The sequence below is a fragment of the Nicotiana sylvestris genome, chromosome 2 (assembly GCF_000393655.2).
Source record: "Nicotiana sylvestris chromosome 2, ASM39365v2, whole genome shotgun sequence".
Taxonomy (NCBI): Eukaryota; Viridiplantae; Streptophyta; class Magnoliopsida; order Solanales; family Solanaceae; genus Nicotiana; species Nicotiana sylvestris.
This window is the reverse complement of record NC_091058.1, coordinates 82,281,828-82,302,246: the sequence shown is the minus strand read 5'-3', so window position 1 is coordinate 82,302,246 and position 20,419 is coordinate 82,281,828.

The window sequence follows — 20,419 nt, the reverse complement described above, 5'->3', positions numbered from 1 at the left end:
CGAGGCATAATCACCTGGAGGAACCACAAGTCTAGAACCAAAGACTTCGAGAATAGCAGGCTCGCGTGATGTTTTCTTCTCAAAGACAGGGGCCCGTTTAGCCCCACTAAAAGATCCATTGCACTGCGAGTGCAAATCCCGTTTATCGCCATCATCCCTTAGCTCGAAGGCGGACGACTCCTCCCCCTCTCCGGGGGAACACAGCCTTAACCTAAGGAACCGCTCGATACCTACAACGGCAAAGCCAGTACAAAATAAAGAGGAAAATGTCATTACAAACATACGAAGACAAAGGTAAAAGCAGCATACGTGCATACCTTGGTGTTTCGCTTCCCATTTGCCCTGGGACGCAGCTCGCGACCTATGCTCGTCGCAAGTCAAATGGTCGCCAACCTCCGAACCCAGCCGAGCAAATCGGGAACTTCACCGGGCCTCCATGAAGTTGCTGCAGGAAAGGAGGAAACATAATTACTCAATTTGCTTTCGCTATAAGCGAGTTTAAGAAAGCACGAGACACTCCACTCACGCGCATAATTCCATCCCTCGGGAAATGGCATGAGCTTTAGGTGATAATGTCAGTCGTCCGAACCCGGACGAATCGATTGACCTACTCTTGATCCCCATCTTCCTCATCATTAACAACAAAGGGTGTGGACGAACGGCAACGCAATGTTAGCAGGCCTCGGTGGCTAAGCGTGAATTCAAGCCCAGCGTTCTCCGCAAAAAATCTCATCATCAGCACTATTCGCCAAAACAACGGGTGTATCTGTGCCAAAGTAACCCGATACTTCAGGCTAAAATCAAGCACGACCCTATCGAGGGGGCTTAGTGCAAAAGGGTATAAGTATACATTCAGGAATCCATCAGCGGAGTCCGTAATACTCTCATCCGGGGAAAGCGCCTGCAACGCTACCCCCTTGCCCCATCCGTAGTATCTCCTCACCATCTCCAGATGTTCCTCTCTTATCGAATACATAGTCTTCAGAGTAAACTCTCGTGGATCCTGAGCATTGGGAGTGGAACTCTCCCCTCCTTTCCGGGCCGTCCCTGAAGTATCTACCATGGCTATGGTAGAATTGGTAGACTAAAGCATGGGCCAACACCAACACTTTTGCGCTTAAGGTAACAAATGACCCGATGCCAAGGCGGAAGGATAGCTATCTAAAATAATGGGATCTTCCAAAGAAGCAAGAGCCACCCTACATTTATGCGGGATACAGTGACAATTTGCCTACCCAGGATAAGCCCCTGGAGGCCAACGACCCCGGAATGGATCCAAAGGTGGTGCCCGACCTCGGAGATCTACATCAAGAAGAAGTTAGGCCACAGAGGGTCAGAAACATCATCTCCAATTCCGAGGTGGTACCCGACCTCGAAGTTTTCCCTTGAAAGGAAAAAAAATCACTTTGAGCCCCGATCACGAGGGCTCGACTGCAAAAAATTGCCTAAATACGAATAGCCCTTCCTTAGAAGCCTGCCTACAATACCTCAAAAGGTTATCTATGCCAAGCTCAAAGTAAAAGCTCCGAGCGCCCGAAGTCAACTTTCGCTTCGGTGCTCTATCTCCATGGGGATCGAGGACCCCGATGATCCAGGTTTATCAGACCACTTTGGGCTTGATTTTGGGAATAGCAATAAGCTTGGAAAGCAGCAATTTCTGCCGATTAAAGGCCAGAAAAATATTGGCAATCGTCAACAGAGGCATACATTCAAAATCTCCGCGAACGCGCAAGAGTATACGAGAACACGACAAAAATCAAAAGCAGAAGTAAAGGAAACATCTTCATATCTGGTAAATATCGACTACAACGGCCCTCGAAGGGTCCTTACATATAATTGCAAAAGCCTGCAAGGGGTTCTTACGCAGAAAGGAAGAAACAAAAGGGTTCACACGCGTGGTAAAAGCCTAGAAATTGGTCTACTCTTGAAGGCCCACCTCCTGTAATAAGCGCCTCCAGGCATGCATCCTCAGAAGCCTCATCACGACCTTCCACATTGATATCCCCAAAGGAGAGGGCGAGAAGCAGGCAGGGATGAAAAAATGTCATAGCTTGCCGAAGGTCGAGAACCCTTGTTGGCCAAAAAAACCTCGGAGAGACAGTGGACTGGGTGAGCCCCAGACTCGCTTGCACGGCTAATTAGAATCCACTTCTTGGAACATTTAGTCGTGAACCTACCGGCTCGGGGCAGAGCGCCACCTCAAGTCGGGGTATGAAGGTGAGCAACAGTGTATAATCCAAGCCCCCTTTTGAACAGCGGTATATAATCCGAAGAGATTTTTCATAAATGCGACCCACCCATAACCTATATACATATATATATATATATATGATGTACATAAAACTCTAGACCCAGCAACTCTGAAGGACGTAGAGCTTCCCGATAAAGCTGAACTCGGGCAACACCTACTGAGGAGGTCTACCCGTCTGTCTGTCTGAACCTACACGCATGACATGCAGCGTCCCCAAAAAAAAGGGATGCCAGTACGAAATAATGTACCAAGTATGCAAGGCAATTATATAACTGAAAGATGAAACTGAACTGATAATATAATAGCTGAAAGTAATTGGGAGTCAAAGATAATCGAAAGATATGCTCATCTGCTGATGCTGACTCAAATCTCTCAATATAGTAAGTAAAATACCTGTCCGGCCTTATAAGGCTCGGTATATGTATATATCTGATCTTCTGTAGTAGGATCGCTCATAGGAGCTTGGCTATACTAGGCTTTGTATATCGGTCATGCTGGGTTCGCTCATAAGCGCTCGACCACAATAGGCTCGTTATATAACTTACCATATAATCAGAGGTTGCCCATAAGGGGCCTGCCCATCGATTATAGCCCTATGGTAATGAAAATACTGCAATACTGCATTTATAGGTTCTCTGCACTCTTAACTAAAACAAGACAATACTCAATTGAATATGAAGTCCCGATAAGGGAGAATACTGTAACTTATGAGACTAGAAAAATGTACATAAATTCCGGAATATGAGTTCCTCTTTATATCTAGTCATCAAACTCATGTAATGGATTTCCTTATTATTTATTCATTCATTTTTTATGTAATGACATATGGCATTTGTAAGCTTATGCTAGTTCACTAAACCAATATTATTTTACAATTTGGTATCACTTATGCCAAAATCGTAAAAGTATTAGTGTGTTATTAATAAAGGTATCTCAACACCTTCAATTAGGAAACCCTTACGTAATAGTCCACATATTTTTGTTCCCTCATTATTTTCCACTGCATAAACAATTTTTGCATTATTACAATTCTGCATAATTTCCCAAATTTTTGGTATTACGGGATCATGCCAAAATGAAGGAAAAGCTTAACCTTAACATACCTAGAGTAGGGAAAAATCCGTATGATATTCTTGAAAAATATTGCACCGTACACGTTTAGAATTGCAAAATTTTATGTTGCTAAGGTTCTAATAATTCTCGTTAGAATTGTTTGGTTGCACGAAGTTTTGTTGAATACTTGTAAGAATTGCTAACGTTCTGATTGTAGTATTTTGTATTGAAGATATTAGAAATGAGGTTTTATGTAATTAAAATATTACTTTTCCACCTACCAAAAATAACTAAGAGTCATGTATTGAAGAAGTGGTTTGCTGCCACGTGGGTGGGATGGGGGACTTAATCTTTATCCAAACTTATTAGTTAATTAGGAAATGTCTCATTACCCGATAATTAATCAATTACCCACCTAATTAAGAATTATCTCAAATTACTTGAAATTCTACTCATTTTGAATATACTTTATACATCATACTATCACAGTCATATGGTACCTTGTATGGTACTACTCCATAAATATCAGGTATTATAGCTCGGACCATATTTTATCCCAAAGTGACAACCTTCAACGAAACTCATTTTCTTTGGTTCGTTAACCTTTTTCTTTCATGACACTTACTTATTGCTTGTTATAAATAGCACAAATGCTTATAATCTCAAAAAAATCTCATTCTCGAGTCTACGTCAATTAACTGAAGACGAAAATTTAATGTATTAAAACGCAAGATGTAATATCCTTCCCCCGTTAGAAACATTCGTCCTCGAGTGTTTACTCTCAGAGACTTTAAGAAAAATTTTTCCAGTGTCTCCTCAGTGCACTAGACTAAAACCAACCTGTCCGCAGCCAGAAAACATACTATACATGCCACACATGGCCGCTGTCTATAAATTGCAACACTTGGCTTCACACAACTATCTAATATCATTTCTAAGAGTAAAAAATAAGAGATTGCCTGATGACCTACTGGCCTGAATAGGGCTGTGCTGAGGTATCCTACCTGGAGCCATATCTCCAGTTTGAAATAAGTGGGGGTATTTAGACTTCATTTCTTCGTCCACTTCCCACGTCATCTCTTCCATATTCTTTCTTCTCCACAAAACCTTCACAGAGGTTACCTCCTTATTCGCTAGCTTGCGGATTTGTTGGTCTAGGATGGCAACCGGAATTTTCTCATATAAGAAGTCCACTATAATCTGTACATCATCCATGGGCACCACTCGGGTAGGATTGTGAATGCTTCGTAGTGTGAAACATGAAAAACCGGATGGACAAACTCCAATTCCGAGGGCAATTCTAACTCATAATCTACTTGGCCCACCCTCCGAATGATCCTATATGTGCCAATATACAGTGGGTTAAGTTTGCCTTTCTTGACAAAACTCATCACACCCTTCACAGGTGATACCTTTAAGAATACACAGTCAATAACCCGAACTCTAAATCTCATCTCTGCACATCTGAATATGACTTCTGACGACTTTGAGTTGTCAATAGTCGCTCCCGGATAAGCTTTACTTTTTTTATGGCCTGCTGAACTAGGTCTGGCCGATGTAACCCAGATTATCCAACATCAAACCACCTTATAGGAGATCTGTACTTACGCCTATACAAAGCCTCATACAGAGCCATCTGGATAATAGAGTGGTAACTGTTATTATATGCAAACTTGATAAGAGGTAGATGTTCATCCCAACTTCTTTTAAAATCTAACAGACATGCTCGTAACATATCCTCGAGCGTCTGAATTGTGCGCTAGCCTCGTCTTTCAATCTGTGGATGAAAAGTTGTGTTAATATTCACCTGAGTCCCTAGACCTCTCTGAAATGACCTCCAAAAATGTGTTGTAAACTGGGCCCCACGGTCAGATATAATAGATATTGATACTCCGTGTAGTCGCACTATATCCTTAATATATAATTTTGCATAATCTTTTGTTGTATATGTAGATCTAACCGGTAGGAAATGGGCTGATTTTGTGAGCCTATCGACTATTACCCATATGGAATCAAACTTATGATGAGAACGAGGTAAACCCGTGATAAAGTCCATGTTTATCGCCTCCTATTTCCATGTCGGGATCTCTATAATCTGCATTAGTCCTCCGGGCCTCTGGCGCTCTATCTTCACCTGCTGGCAACTAGGACACTGAGCGACAAACTCGGCAATTTCTTCTTCATATCGTTCCACTAGTGCATATCGTTAATGTCATGATACATCTTTGTCGACCCAGGGTGAATGGAGTACCATGAATAATGTGCCACTAACATAATCATTTCTCGTAGCCCTACTACATTTGGAACACACAAACAACCCTTGTATCTGAGAACCCCATGGTCTTTGAGTTCTAACAATGACTTCTTCTACTGCGGAACTCGCTCTCAGCTTGACCAACTCTGGATCCTCGTACTACCTCTCCTTTACTATGAGAGATGATTTTGCTGTATTTCGGAGTACAACTCCACCATTGCCAGAGTCTACTAACCGAACCCCCAAACAAGCCAATTGATGAATCTCTAAAGTTAATTGTCTTTTCTCGGCCTCTACATGTGTAAGCTACCCATAGATCGGCGACTTAAGGCATCTGCTACAACATTAGCTTTCCCTAGATGGTAGAGAATGTTAACATCATAATCTTTCAATAACTCAAGCCATCGCCTTTGTTGCAAATTCAACTCTTTTTACTTGAAGATATATTGCAGGCTTTTATGATCTATGAATACATCAACATGAACACCATATAAATAATGCCGCCATATCTTAAGTGCATGGACAACCGCAGCTAACTTAAGGTGCAGGTCGGATATTCTGCTCATGCTTCCTTAACTACCTTGAAGCATACACAATTACTTTCCCATGTTGCATTAGGACATATCCTAACCTAACACCAGAGGCATAGCAATACATGGCATAACCATCCGGGCCCTCTAGAAGTTCTAGAATTGGCATTGAGGTCAACCTGTTCTTAAGCTCCTAGAAACTCTGCTCACAGGCCTCTGTCTAGTGAAACTTAGTTGCTTCATGCATCAACTTCGTTAATGGTGCTGAAAGAGAAGAAAACCCCTCAATGAACCTCCGGTAGTATCCTTCTAAGCCTAGAAAGCTACGAATCTCTGTCGGAGTGGTAGGTCTAGGCCATGATTTCACAGCCTCAATCTTCTGAGTGTCTACCTTTATACCTCCATCGGATACAATGTGCCCCAAGAATGCTACAGACTTCAACCAGAACTCACATTTAGAAAACTTAGCATATAATTTACTATCGCGGAGGGTTTGGCATACCGCTGGTAGGTGGTCCGCATGATCATCCTCTAAACTTGAATAAACCAAACTATCATCAATAAATACTATCACGAATAGATCTAAAAATGGCCGGAATAGGCTATTCATTAAGTTCATAAATACGGCAAGTGCATTCGTCAACCCGAAGGATATGACAAGGAACTCGAAGTGGCCATATTGGGTCCTGAAGGCTGTCTTAGGAATATCTCTCTCCCGAACTCTGACCTGGTGGTACCCCGACCTCAAATCCAGTTTTGAAAAGCATCTAGCTCCCGACAACTGATCAAACAAGTCATCTATCCTTGGAAGTGGATAATTATTCTTAATAGTTACATTGTTCAGTTGCCTATAATCAATACACATCCTCTGCGAGTCGTCTTTCTTCCTTACAAATAGTACCGATGCACCCTAAGGTGAGGTATTGGGCCTAAAGAAACCTTTCTCAAGCAAATCTTTTAATTGCTCCTTCAATTCCTTTAATTCGGCAGGTGCCATTCCATACAGAGGGAGGGATATTGGTTGAGTTCCCGGAAGTAAATCGATGCCAAAATCAATCTCCCGCTTTGGAGGAATACCTAGAAGTTCATCTGGGAATACATCTGTGTACTCTTCGACTACTGGAATAGACTGAAGTGTAAGTATCTCAGCATCTGCATCTCTAACTCGCACAATATGATAAATGTTCCCTTTGGTGATCATCTTCCTCGCCTTCAGATATGAAATAAACCTACTTTTGGGTGTCATTGTATTACGTACTCATTTAAGGACTGGTTCACCCGAAAAATAAAATCTAGCTATCTTTGCTCGACAATTAACTGTGGCATAGCAAGCTGCTAACCAGTCCATGCCTATGATAGCATCAAAATCCAATATCTCTAGCTCAACTAGGTCGGCTGAGGTCTGACAACTACAAACTGGCACTGTACAACCTTGTTAAACCCATATAGCAATAATCAACTCTTCGACTGGTGTAGATACCGCAAAAGGATCACTTAGTATTTCCAGCACTATACCAAATTTCCCCGCAACAAATGGGTTAATACATGATAAAGTATATCCTAGGTCTATCAAGGCATAAGCATCAAGAGAGCAAATGGTCAACATACCTGTCACAATATCTAGTGAAGATTCCTAGTCAAGCCATTAAAGCATAACTACAATTTTGGTTACAACCTAAACTGGAACCTCTACCTCTACCTTGACCTCTACTAGCCAAAGACTAAGACTCGCGCCCTGAAGGATGCACAGACATAGATAATCATATTGCTGAATTTGTCGGTTGCACCATATCCCAAAATCTCTATTTGGGCAATCTCGCATCATATGCCTCGAACGTCCACATGTATAACAAGCATTAGAACCGGCTCGTCATTGGCCCAAGTGTCCTCTACTGTAGATGGCACACCGTGACGAAAATGGCCATGTCTACTCTGAACCTCGCTATCGCTACAAATCCGATGCCTGGGAGCTCTCACCTGGTCCTGATTGAGTGCAACGGTCACACCTGTAACCCTGTAACTGAGGTGGTGGAGGCCTAGGTGGTCGTTCAAAGTACTGGGCCCTGTAACTACCCTGAGACTGCTCCTGAGACCTAGAAAATCTCATCCTATTACGCTGCCCTGACTGAGTCCTCTGTGTACCCTTCTGTAGATGCCTACACCTTTCTATATTCTAGGCAAATGCCTGAATCCGGGAGATATCCATACTATCATGCAATGTAGCGATGGCATATGCCTCGGTCAACTCTAGGGTCAATCCTGCTATAAACATGTGGATCATGTCCTGCAGAGTAGCAACTATGGATGGTGCGTATCTGGCCAATGAGTCAAAATGGAGACTATACTCTCGAACACTCATATTGCATTGCTTAAGGACTAGAAACTGATCGACTCGAGCATGTCGGATTTCTCGTGGTAAGTATTGGTCAAGGAAGGCATCCGAAAAATTCTCCCAAATAGCTGGAGGTGCATTACGTCCCCTAGACCTTTCTCATCCCTCGTACCAAAGGATGGCTATATCTCGGAGTCAAAAAGCTGCTAACTCAACTGCCTCTTTCTTTGTGGCATGCATAACATGAAAGATCTTGTAAAGTTGATCTATGAAATCCTACGGGTCCTCCCTATGATTTGTCCCCATGAACTCTAGGGGACTCGAAGCAATAAACTTTCGAACCCTTGAACTCCCAGACCCTTCAGAAGATCCTGCACTAGAGGATGCCCTAGCATGTTGATGGGTAGATACCCATTGTGTCAACAAATGCACCGTACTCCTCAAGTCCTGATCTGATAGAAGCGGAGGGGAACTAGATGTGCAGTCTCCCTAGAAATCTCCTCAAGTGGCAGAGGACCCGGTAATTGCTAGGTAGGGGTCTCTCCCTAGGCCTTAGATTGGGCCCCATCTACTAGGGGTACCCTGCTAGTCCCCTCACCTACTACTGTTTCTCTCATTTGGCTAGCTGTAGTCCTCCTAATTAGCATTATCTGTGCATGAAAATGCCAACACGTAAGTTTAACTCAAATTTCCTATAACTCAATGCTACAGCATGATTTAGATTTGAAAGAAGGGTAACTAACTCCCAAATGCCCTGTAGTCCACTGCTTATATAATGGGGTGTACCACACATCTATAAACAAGACCCTACTAGACATGACTTGTAGACTCCCTAGGACAGAACCGCTCTGATACCTCTTTTGTCATGCACCGAACCTGGGTGTAGAGACCGGCACCTGGTGCCTCACCTATCCGTACGTACCAGCTTGCGACTAAGGAACTCTGGGCATATAATGTCATACTTTGGCTAGGGGTCACATTGCAAGAAAATTTGCGAAGTAATTTATAAAACTGAATGGAAACTAACGCCGACTAAATGTCAATATAAAACTAGGCCGGCAAGTTTCATAACTACTGCAACTGACAAGCCAACAAAATATACGTATAGGGATTACAAGCCCAACATACTGCACTAACTGACAGGATATGTCTACAAGCCTCTACTACTGGATGTACTGCGATCGGAATAGGGCACTAACCTACCCATAGCCTATATACCTATATATACAGGATGTACATAAAACTCTAGACCCGGCAATTCCAAAGAACGTAGAGCTTATCGATAAAGCTAAACTCGAGCATCACCTACTAAGGAGGTCTACCCGTTTGTCTCTCTGAACCTTCACGCATGAAATGCAGCGTCCCTAGAAAAAAGGGATTTCAATATGAAATAATGTACAGAGTATGCAAGACAATAATATAACTGAAAGTAACTGGGAGGCAAAGATAATCTAAAGATATGCTCACCTGCTGATACTGACTCAACTCTCTCAATATAGTAAGTAAAATAACTGTCCGGCCTTATAAGGCTTGGTATATGTATATATCTGCTCTGCCGTAGTAGGCTCGCTCATAGGTGCTCGGCCATACTAGGCTCTGTATCTCAGACATGCTATGCTCGCTCATAAGCGCTCGGCCACAGTAGGCTCGGTATAGAACTTACCATCTAATTAGAGGTTGCCATAAGGGGCCTGCCCATCGATTATAGCTCGATGGTAATAAAAATACTATAATACTACATATATAGGCTCTCCACTCTCTTGACTAAAATATGACAATACTCAATTGAATATGAAGTCCCAATAAGGGAGAATACTGTAACTTATGAGACTAGAAAAATGTACATAAATTCCGGAATATGAATTCCTCTTTATATCTCGCCATCAAACTCATGTAATGGATTTCCTTATTATTTATTCATTCATTTTTTTATGTAATGACATATGGTGTTTGTAAGCTTATGCTAGTTGACTAGACCAGGATTATTTTACACTTTGGTATCACTTATGCCGAAATCGTAAAAGTATTAGTGTGTTAGTAATAAAGGTATCTCAACAACTTCAATTAGGAAATCCTTACGTAATAGTCCACATATTATTGTTCCCTCAGTATTTTCCACTGCATAAACAATTTCTGCATTATTACAATTCGGCATAATTTCCTATATTTTTGGTATTACGGGATCATGCCAAAATGAAGGAAGAGCTTAGCCTTAACATACCTGGAGTAGGGAAAAATTTGTATGATATTCTTGAAAAAAGTTGCACCGTACTCCTTTAGAACCGGAAAATTTTACGTTGCTAAGCTTCTAATACTTCTCGTTGGAATTGTTTGATTAAAAGAAGTTTTCTTGAAAACTTGTAAGAATTGCTAACGTTCTGATTGTAGTGTTTTGCATTCAAGATATTAGAATTACACGATAATTAACCAATTACCCACCTAATTAAGAATTATCTCAAATTACTTAAATTTCTACTCATTTTTAATATACATTATACATCATACATTCACGGTCATATGGTACCTTGTAAAGTACTTATCAGGTATTATAGCTCGGGCCATATTTTATCCCAAATCAACAACCTTCAACGAAACTCATTTTCTTTGATTCGTTTACCCTTTTTCTTTCATGACACTTACTTATTGCTTTTTATACAAAGCACAAATGCTTATAATCTTAAGAAAATCTCATTCCCGAGTCTACGTCAATTAACTAAAGATGAAACTTTAACGCATGAAAATGCGAGATGTAACATCCTTCACTCCTTAGAAATATTCATCCTTGAATGTTTACTCTCAGAGACTATGGAAAAGGTTTTTCCAGAGTCTCCTCGGTGCACTAGACTAAAACAAACATGTGCGCAGCCAGAAAACATACTATACATGCCACATATGGCCGTTGTCTATAAATTGCAACACTTGACTTCACACAGCTGTCTAATATAATTTCTGAGAGTCAAAAATAAGAGCTTACATGATAACCTACTAGCCTGCATAGGGCTATGCTGAGGTATCCTACCTCGAGCCATATCTCCAGTTTGAAATAGGTGGGGTATTTAGACTTCATTTCTTCCTCTGCTTCCCACGTTATCTCTTCCACATTCTTGCTTCTCCCTAAAACCTTCACGGAGGCTACCTCTTTATTTCGTAGCTTGCGGATTTGTCGGTCTAAGATGGTAACCAGAATTTCCTCGTGGTGTGGTAAAGTGGCCTAAAAGGGGAATGCCCCTGGCCTTTGAATTTGTTCATAGAGCAGTGGCCTAGAGGGCAAGGACAGTATTAAGATATTCCTAAAAGCTATAACTTATGAAACTGATAAGCGCATCAGTCAACATTTGAGGATGAATGTTTCAAAGGGGGGAATGATGTTACACCCCATGTTTTCGTACTTGAGAGTATGTCGTAAGTCAATTGATGTAAACTCTGAAATGAGATCATCTTTAAAAGTAATTAATAAAGTAATTTAATCATGTTAAATTGGAGTTTATAAATATTTAAGATTACGGAATGCAAGTACCAAGAGGGTTGGAAGGCTTAGAAGCTAAACTAATTGAAGAAAATAAGTTTCGTCAAATATCAACAAGTTAGGAATCTTATAACATGTACTTTTGGGGTGATATTAGGATGCTTAACATGATAAGGAGGTTATTTTATGAGTTATTTTAGTCTTGTGATAGTTGTGTATTACATTTTGAATTCAAGCGAGTTGTGGTACAAAAATTGGCAAAGGTCATCACAAGTTACATCCATAAATATGTTGAAACTTAGGTCAAATGTAGCTAAGCATTTATCCCCATGTAGATAAAATTATGGGAATATATACCTAAAAAATTGAAGATCTATGAGTCTAGTTTCCAACAGAGTAAACCGTTTATTGATACGATATTGGAATAGAGAGATATTCACATTTTTGCGAGACCGCGCAGACTGGTAGGTGACAAGTAGGTGCATCACCTACATGCCAAAAGGAGAGACCTCAATTAAAATCTCCAAGGTCATCTAAAGAGCCTTTTTAAGGGATGATTTACTTCATATATTATGCTCATAATAGATCAAAAAAATTAGATGTACGCCCCAGCAAAATTCTCCCAAAATTTCAACACAAAATCCTAAATAATTTTCTCTTCTTTGCAAGTTCTAGTTGGAGAAAAACCTAAGAGTTGAAGAATCAAGATAGGAGCTGAGATATTCACAAAATATGGTAAGTATACTGTCCTTTTTAATCCATTTTTTCCGTTGTTAAAGAAGAGAAATTCATTCTATAATTGTAAGAACTCACGGGACGGTGATCGGAAGCCGTGAGTTCGAGTTGTTCAACTTGTAGTGGACTATTTTGTGGGCTGTTTCATGTTGTTGTTGGGTTGTCTCTTTTTCTGCTTTTTTTTTTGGAATTTTGGAGGAGGAAGGGTGTGGAAAAACACCACATAATGGTAGGGTAGTTGGCTGGTCGTCGTCATTACATTTTTGGGTTATTTAACGGTACTATGGTTGTCGTTTTGTGTATGCAGTGATAGGGGTATATTAGGCTATTTTGTGGTGGATATAAGGTTGAAAAGTGATGTATATATGTTGTTATTGTTGTGTTCTTGCATTTTTGGTGTTATGTAGAATTAGGGGGAAGTAAAGATTATAGGGGAGATGTTGCCCATTTTGTTACAGAATAAGCTTGTCGTTCGTTGTGTGATAGTTGTACCTTCCATAACTTGATGATAGTATAGTTATCATTGTTGTATATTAAGGTGAAACAAGATGAGTTTAACATGGTTATTGGACATATTGTGGTAAGGTATGTTAAGACTAAACCTTTCCTTCATTTTGGCATGATTCAGTAACTACATGTGTTTGATAACGAGACATAAAGAGAAGTTCATATTCTTGAATTTATGTACATTTTTCTAGTCTCATAAGTTACAGTATTCTCCCTTATCGGGACGTTATATTCAGTTTAGTTTTGTCTTCTTTCAGCCAAGAGAGCAGAGAGTCTATATAAATATAGTATTACAATATTTTCACCACCATTGAGCTATAATCGATGGGCAGGCCCCTATTGGGCAACCTCTGATCAGATGTGAGTTATATACAGAGCCTACTATAGCTGAGTGCCTATGAGCGGGCCCAGAATAGTCGAGATACAGAGCCTAGTATGAATAAGCATCTATGAGTGAGCCTACTACGATAGAGAAGTTACACATACCAAGCCTTAGAAGGCCGGATAGTTATTTTACATACTATATTGAGAGAGTTGAGTCAGTATCAGCAGGTAAGCATATCTTCAGATTATCTTTGACTCCCAATTACTTTTAGTTATTATATTATCAGTTCAGTTTCAGCTTTCAGTTATTATGTTGCCTTACATACTCGGTATATTATTTCGTACTAATGTCTCTTTTGCTGGGGACGATGCATTTCATGCCTACAGGTCATCATTGATAGTTGAACAGACCCTCCCAGCAGATAGAGTCAAACATCAGCTTGGTTGGTAAACTCTACTTCCTCGGAGTTACCAGGTCTAAACCTTGGAATCCGTTTTATATATACAAGTTTGATGGGTAGGTCGAGACCCTGTCCCAACCATGGTATAGTTCAGTTATCTCTAGAGGCTTGTAGACGAGTCTTGTAATATTTTGTATATCAGTAGATGTTCATGGCGGCTTCGTCTGCCTACATAGTTATATATATCAGCTTTTGGGTATGTTTACCCCATAGATGAGAGAGATGTTATTTTCTGATGATTAGAATATGGCCTCATCGGCCTAAGTGGAGGGTTACCCCGCTAGAAGTCACAATTACAGAGTTGTACGCTCGGGCCAAGTATGGCACCAGGTGCTGGCCACGCCTCTTCAGGTTTGGGGTGTGAGAGAGGTGGACGTGTCATGCCTATTCAATGAGGTGCAGCAAGCACTGAATCGGGTATGGCATTATTATGATCCTTCGAATCTTTACTTAGGTTTTTATACTTCTTATGCTTTTTCATCCTTTTGTAGGCCTCGATACTTCATCAAAAGAGATTTCTTCGGTACTGGGCTGAGGTTAACTGGCTCGAGCTTGAGGCTAAGGAGCTTGCCTAGAAAAGGTTATGTACAATCTTCTCAGCGAGCTATACGAGGGATCCATCAAGGAGCTTCAAGCCGAGCTGGATGGGGATCAGAAGGAGGCTTCAACCCTGAGGCGGGAACATGCTGATTTGGTCAAAAAGGTAAAGGTTTTTGAAGTTAGAAATGAGGACTTAGTCATGGAAACTAACGCCAAACCTTGCAGGTTCAGCAGAAGATCGACTGGATCAACCAAATCTGAGCTGAAATGAATGAGGTCAAAGCCATGGCCGATGGTTAGAAGAGAAAAATAGTCTGGTTGGTTTCGGAAAAGGAAACCGCTCAAGCACAACTGGCATCGTTAGAGGTTCAACTTCTGGCAGTGAAAGAGAAAGTCAATAGGCGGTCCCAGCTGAATGATGAACTCCGAGTGCAATTGAGCTCGACTATGGCAGAGCGGAATGCCCTCGGTAATGAATGTGAAGCTATAAAGGCTCAGCTGTGCATAACCTTTGCCAACGCTGAAGAGATGATGGCCCGGTACAAGGTTGATGTCGAAGTATTCGAGGCCCGCCTGAAGACTACTTCTGAGTATGTTGAGACCCTCGAAGAGATCCATGCCGGAGGCTTTGACCATTCTGCCCAAATCAAGGAGGAAAAAAGACTTAACGTCGAAGCCATAAAGCTAGTTGAACCCAGAGATGAAAAGGGATCTGAGGGATCTAAAGAATTCGAAGGCCCCAATGGTTCGGGTGACGAGTCGGGTTCCGGTGAAAATCAAGCATAGAAGCCTTAGGATTATTTTTGTTTTTGTTGAGGGCTTTTTTATTGGGACTTTGTAAAGACATTTCGGAATGTATAAAAAAAATTCCTTTTTCAGCAAATTCGAGTCTATTATCTTAGCATTTATTTACAATTGCAAATATTTCCAATGCCTTGGCACCGAATCAAACGTAAGAATAAGTCATTTTTTGGAGATTGATGCAATTTTTGCTCGAAACTCGTGGAAAATTGGAGTGACCAAAAATTTTCCCTAGATGCTAACTTAAATGTTTTTAGACTATTCCTTTGTCGAGGGCAACCTTTGAACAGAATTAGAATTTTTTTAAAGGCTTATGTTTTGATTACAGGCTTCGGACGTCTCCAATCCATTTTTAAGGTGGTCCTAGCCTTTTAGGTTTAGCCAGTGCCTATTATGCTTTGTGCCTCCGGGTTTCAACATCCCGAGTCGCTCGTACTTATATCGGACGACAATACCCGAGCGGGGGTAGACCTTTGGTCTCGGATAAGGGTGTCCCTTGGGCTCGATAATATTTGGGTAGGAATAGCCCTTGGGCCCGATACCTTTTGGAAGCAAAAGCACGTATTAGCAAGGCAGACACTTTCTTTCATTTTTATGTGTAATGTACAATATAGTAAGCTTATAAAAGCTTGTATTGAGACTAAGGTGGTATATGTGGGCACGGTTCATTTGATCGTTTGGACCTTTCAATAAATCCTAACCACCTAGCCTAGACTATTCAAGTATAAAGTTTCCTTCCTTGCTTAAAGTTTTGATCTGAGGGTGATGGCCCTCAATATTTGAGGTCAGTCTAGAGAGGGATCGGATATGTTGATGCGACCATTGACTCCTATTTAAAACCGACCTTCGATTCTAAGTTAGCACGATCTACTGTTGCCTCATTAAAAATCTTTCCAAAAACCCCATTTGGGACAAAACTAGTTCAAGGAAAAAAGTGTGCAACACGTGCTTTTAGACCTAACACCATATTTTCCTTTGGTTGTTGCCTGCAAGTGTTAGTCTGATCCGTAATATATATAAAAAGGTGAATGAGATTGTACCTTAGTAGAAGTACCATTTAAAGTGTGTCACGTTCCAGTTTCTCAGTAGTTGTGCACCATTTCCTGGTTCGAGTTGATGAACCTTTAACGGTAATCCGAATGACTCAATATGGTCCTTCCCAATTCGTTCCCAGCTTTCCTTCATTTGGGTTCTGGGTGTTCTGTGTTACTTTCCTTAATACCAAGTCTCCAATATTGAAGTGTCGGAGGTTAAATCTTCAGTTGTAATATCTCTCTATCCGTTATTTCTGGGCGGCTAACCGGACTAGGGCAGCCTCGTTCCTCTCATACAATAGTTCTAGGCTCGTGCTCATGGCTTCATAGTGTGATTCTTTAGTCACATATCTAAACCTGAGGCTTGGTTCCCCCACCTCTATCGATATTAGTGCTTCAGTATCGTAGATCAATGAAAATGGAGTGGCCCCGGTACTAGATTTGGAGGTCGTACGATATTCCCACAAGACTTCAGGCAGAATTTCCTTCCATTTCCCTTTGGCATCGGTTAACCTTTTCTTATGGTTTTGAAGTATGGTCTTGTTCAGACACTCTACTTGTCCGTTCCATTTCGGGTGATAGGGTGCTGACAAAATCTTTTTGATTTTATGGTCCTCAAAAAATTTGCTTACCTTGCAGCCGATGAACTGTTTCTCGTTGTCAAACACTATCTCGGTCGGGATACCGAATCGGCATATTATGTGGTCCCAAATGAAGTCGATGACCTCTTTATTGGGACCTTCTTTAATGCCTGAGCTTTGACCCATTTAGAAAAATAGTCAGTCATAAATAGTATAAATTGAGCCTTACTGAGTGCCCATGGCAGGGGACCGACAATTTCCATTCCCCATTTCATGAACGGCCAAGGTGACAAGATCAAATGTAGTAGCCCTTCGGGCTGATAGATCGGTGCATGTCTTTGACAGTCGTTGCATCTTCGTACAAAGTCCATTGCATCTTTTCCCATGTCGATTCAGTAATAGCCGGCCCTGATTATCTTCTTAACTAAAGACTCTAGCCCCGAATGGTTTCCGTAGGTGCCCTAATGAACTTCTCTCAAAATGTATTTTGTGTCTCTCGATCCCAAACATATGGTGAGTGGGCCAACGAACGTTCTTCTATACAAAGTATCTTTTGACAACCTAAACCTAGCTGCCTACGTGCGCTAGAGCTATCGATTCTTTAGGATCCGAGGGAAACATCCTAGTCTTCAAGTAGTCTATATGCTTATTTCTCCAGTCCTAAGTCAAACTTGTTGAGTTTATTTCAGCATGCCCTTCTTTCACCACTGACTTCATAAGTTGGACAATCGTTCCTAAGATGAATTCATCATCTTCAACTGTTGACCCCAAGTTAGCCAGGGCATCGGCTTCGCTATTTTGATCCCGGGGAACGTGTTGTTGGATCCATTCCTTAATCGATGTAGTGTAACCTATAATTTGTCTAAGTACCTTCGCATTCATTCCTTTTTTACTTTGAATGTACCATTGACTTGATTCACCACAAAGAGAGAGAGTCGCACTTAGCGTTGACCACTTCAGCCCCCCAGGCTTTTAGCCTGTTCGAGACCTGCAATTATAGCCTCATACTCGGCCTCATTGTTATTCAATTTTATAGTTCTAATAGATTACCTAACTACATAACCCGTAGGTGGCTTCATCACAGTGCCGAGTTTGGAACCCTTTGTGTTCGAGGCACCATCCATAAAAAGGGTCCAGATTCCCGAGAAAGACCTCGAGTTTAGCAATAATTCCTTTTCGAATTCGAGTATTAAGGCCGACGTGAAGTCGGCCATGAAGTCTACCAAAATTATAGATTTGATGGCATTCTGGGGCCGATATACGATATCGTACCCGCTAATTTCTACGGCCCATTTGGCCAATCGGCCTGAGAGATTGGGTTTGTGCATTACGTTCCTTAGTGGGTAAGAAGTTATGATGCATATGGGATGGAATTGTAAGTATGACTTCAACTTTCTGGAGGCGCTTAGCAAAGGGAGCGCCAATTTTTCTAGGTGAAGGTACCTTGTTTCGGCCTCGCCTAGAGTTCTACTAACATAATACAGGAAATTGTGTACCTTCTCTTCCCGGACTAAGACTCCACATACCGCTATCTCGGATACCACTAAATACAGGTACATTTGTTCATCTGCCTTCAGAGTATGGAGCAAGGGTGGGCTCGAAAGGTACCGTTTAAGTTCTTCCAAAGCTTGCTAGAACTCCAGGGTCCATGAAACATTATTCTTTTTCTTCATAACGCGAAGAACTAATGGCTTTTATTGGAGGACCTCGATATGAGCCTGTCCAGAGCGGTAATGCGCCCTGTTAGCCTCTGAATGATCTTCACACTATCCACCACGGTAATATCTTCTATATCTTTGATTTTGTTGGAATTGATCTCGATCCCTCAATTGAACACCATGAATCCAAGGAACTTCCCGAACCCGACTCTGAATGCACATTTCTCCGGGTTCAACTTCATATTGTATTTCTTCAATATGTTGAAGGTTTCCTACAAATGTTTCAAATTGTCCTCCGCTTGTAGGGACTTGACTAACATGTCGTCAATGTAATCTTCAATTTAATTTCCTATTTGTTCTTCGAACATTCAGTTTACTAGGCGTTGATAAGTGGCGCCAGCATTTTTTAGTCCAAACGACATTACGTTATAATAGTAGGTGCTGAATTTAGTGATAAAGGAAGTTTTTTTATTAATCGCCCGGATCCATCCAAATTTGGTTATACCCAAAATAGGCATTGAGAAAGCTGAGTATCTCATGCCCGATTGTCGCATCGATCATGCGATCGATATTAGGCAAAGGAAAGGAATCCTTGGGGATCTACTCACATTCTTAATTTATTCCTCTTTTTAGGCATTACTACTACTATGTTAGACAACCAATTTGGGTACTTAACTTCCTAGATGGAAACTATTCTAAAAAGTTTTGATACCTCATCTTTGATGAATACATGCTTGACTTCGGATGAGGCCTCCACTTCTGCTTAACCAAGTGGAACTTCGTATCTAAGGTTAGCTTATGATTGGTTATTTCTAGTGGGATCCCTATCATGTCTAAATAGGACCAGGCAAAATAGTCTATGTTAGTTACAAGGACATAAATAAGTTTTTTCCTAAGCTCGGGTGTTAACCCCGTGCCTAGGTAAACCTTTCGATTGGGAAAATGTTCGATCAATGTGATTTGCTCCAGCTCCCCGACCATTATTTGGTGGCATCAGAATCATCAGGGGTGATAAACGACCTAGGAACTCCATAATCATCATCTTCATCTGCTTCTTGTTCATCTGGTTTGGTTGGGACCGGTGTCAGTGATTGCTATTTAGTTTCTTCCTTTCTAACCGGCTCCGAGTGCTTATCAAGAGTGCAGAAATCAGGATCACTTCATCGATCACGAGCAATTCTTTTACGGCTAGCTTTTCCCTCTGTCTTGATTCCTCCCAGCGTGGGGAACTTCAAAGCCTCATGTAGCGTCAAAGGTATTGCCCTCATGTTGTGAATCCATGGCATTCCGAATAGAGCGTTATACCTCATATCACCTTCAATCACATAGAACTTTATTTCTTGAATGGTCCCGGTGGTGTTCACTAGCAGGGTTATCTCCCCTTTAGTAGTTTTGCATGCCATATTGAGTCCGTTAAAAACCCGGACTGTAGGCACTATTTGGTCTTGTTGACCCATCTGTTCCACTACCTTGATCCGATGGTATTGGTCGAGCTACCTGGATCAATTAACTCACGCTTAACTCGAGATTTATTTGAGAGTACATATATTTCTAGTGCATCATTATGTGGTTGCACGATGTCTTCGACATCCTCGTTGTTGAAAGATACTGTCCCCTCCGGTATGTAATCTCGAGTTCGTTGTTTCCTTGTAATGGAAACCTTAGTACGTTTTAGCATTGGCCCCTGGGACATCGACTCCACCAATGATCATATTAATGACGTGTTGTGGTTCCTCTTGCTCGGCCTGCTTGTTGGAGTCCCTATTTCTGAAGTGATATTTGGCTCGATCACTTAAATATTCTTGGAGTTGTCCGTTATTGAATTGTCGGGCCACTTCTTCCCTTAATTTTCTGTTTTCTTTGGTCCTATGGTCGTGAATGCCATCATACTT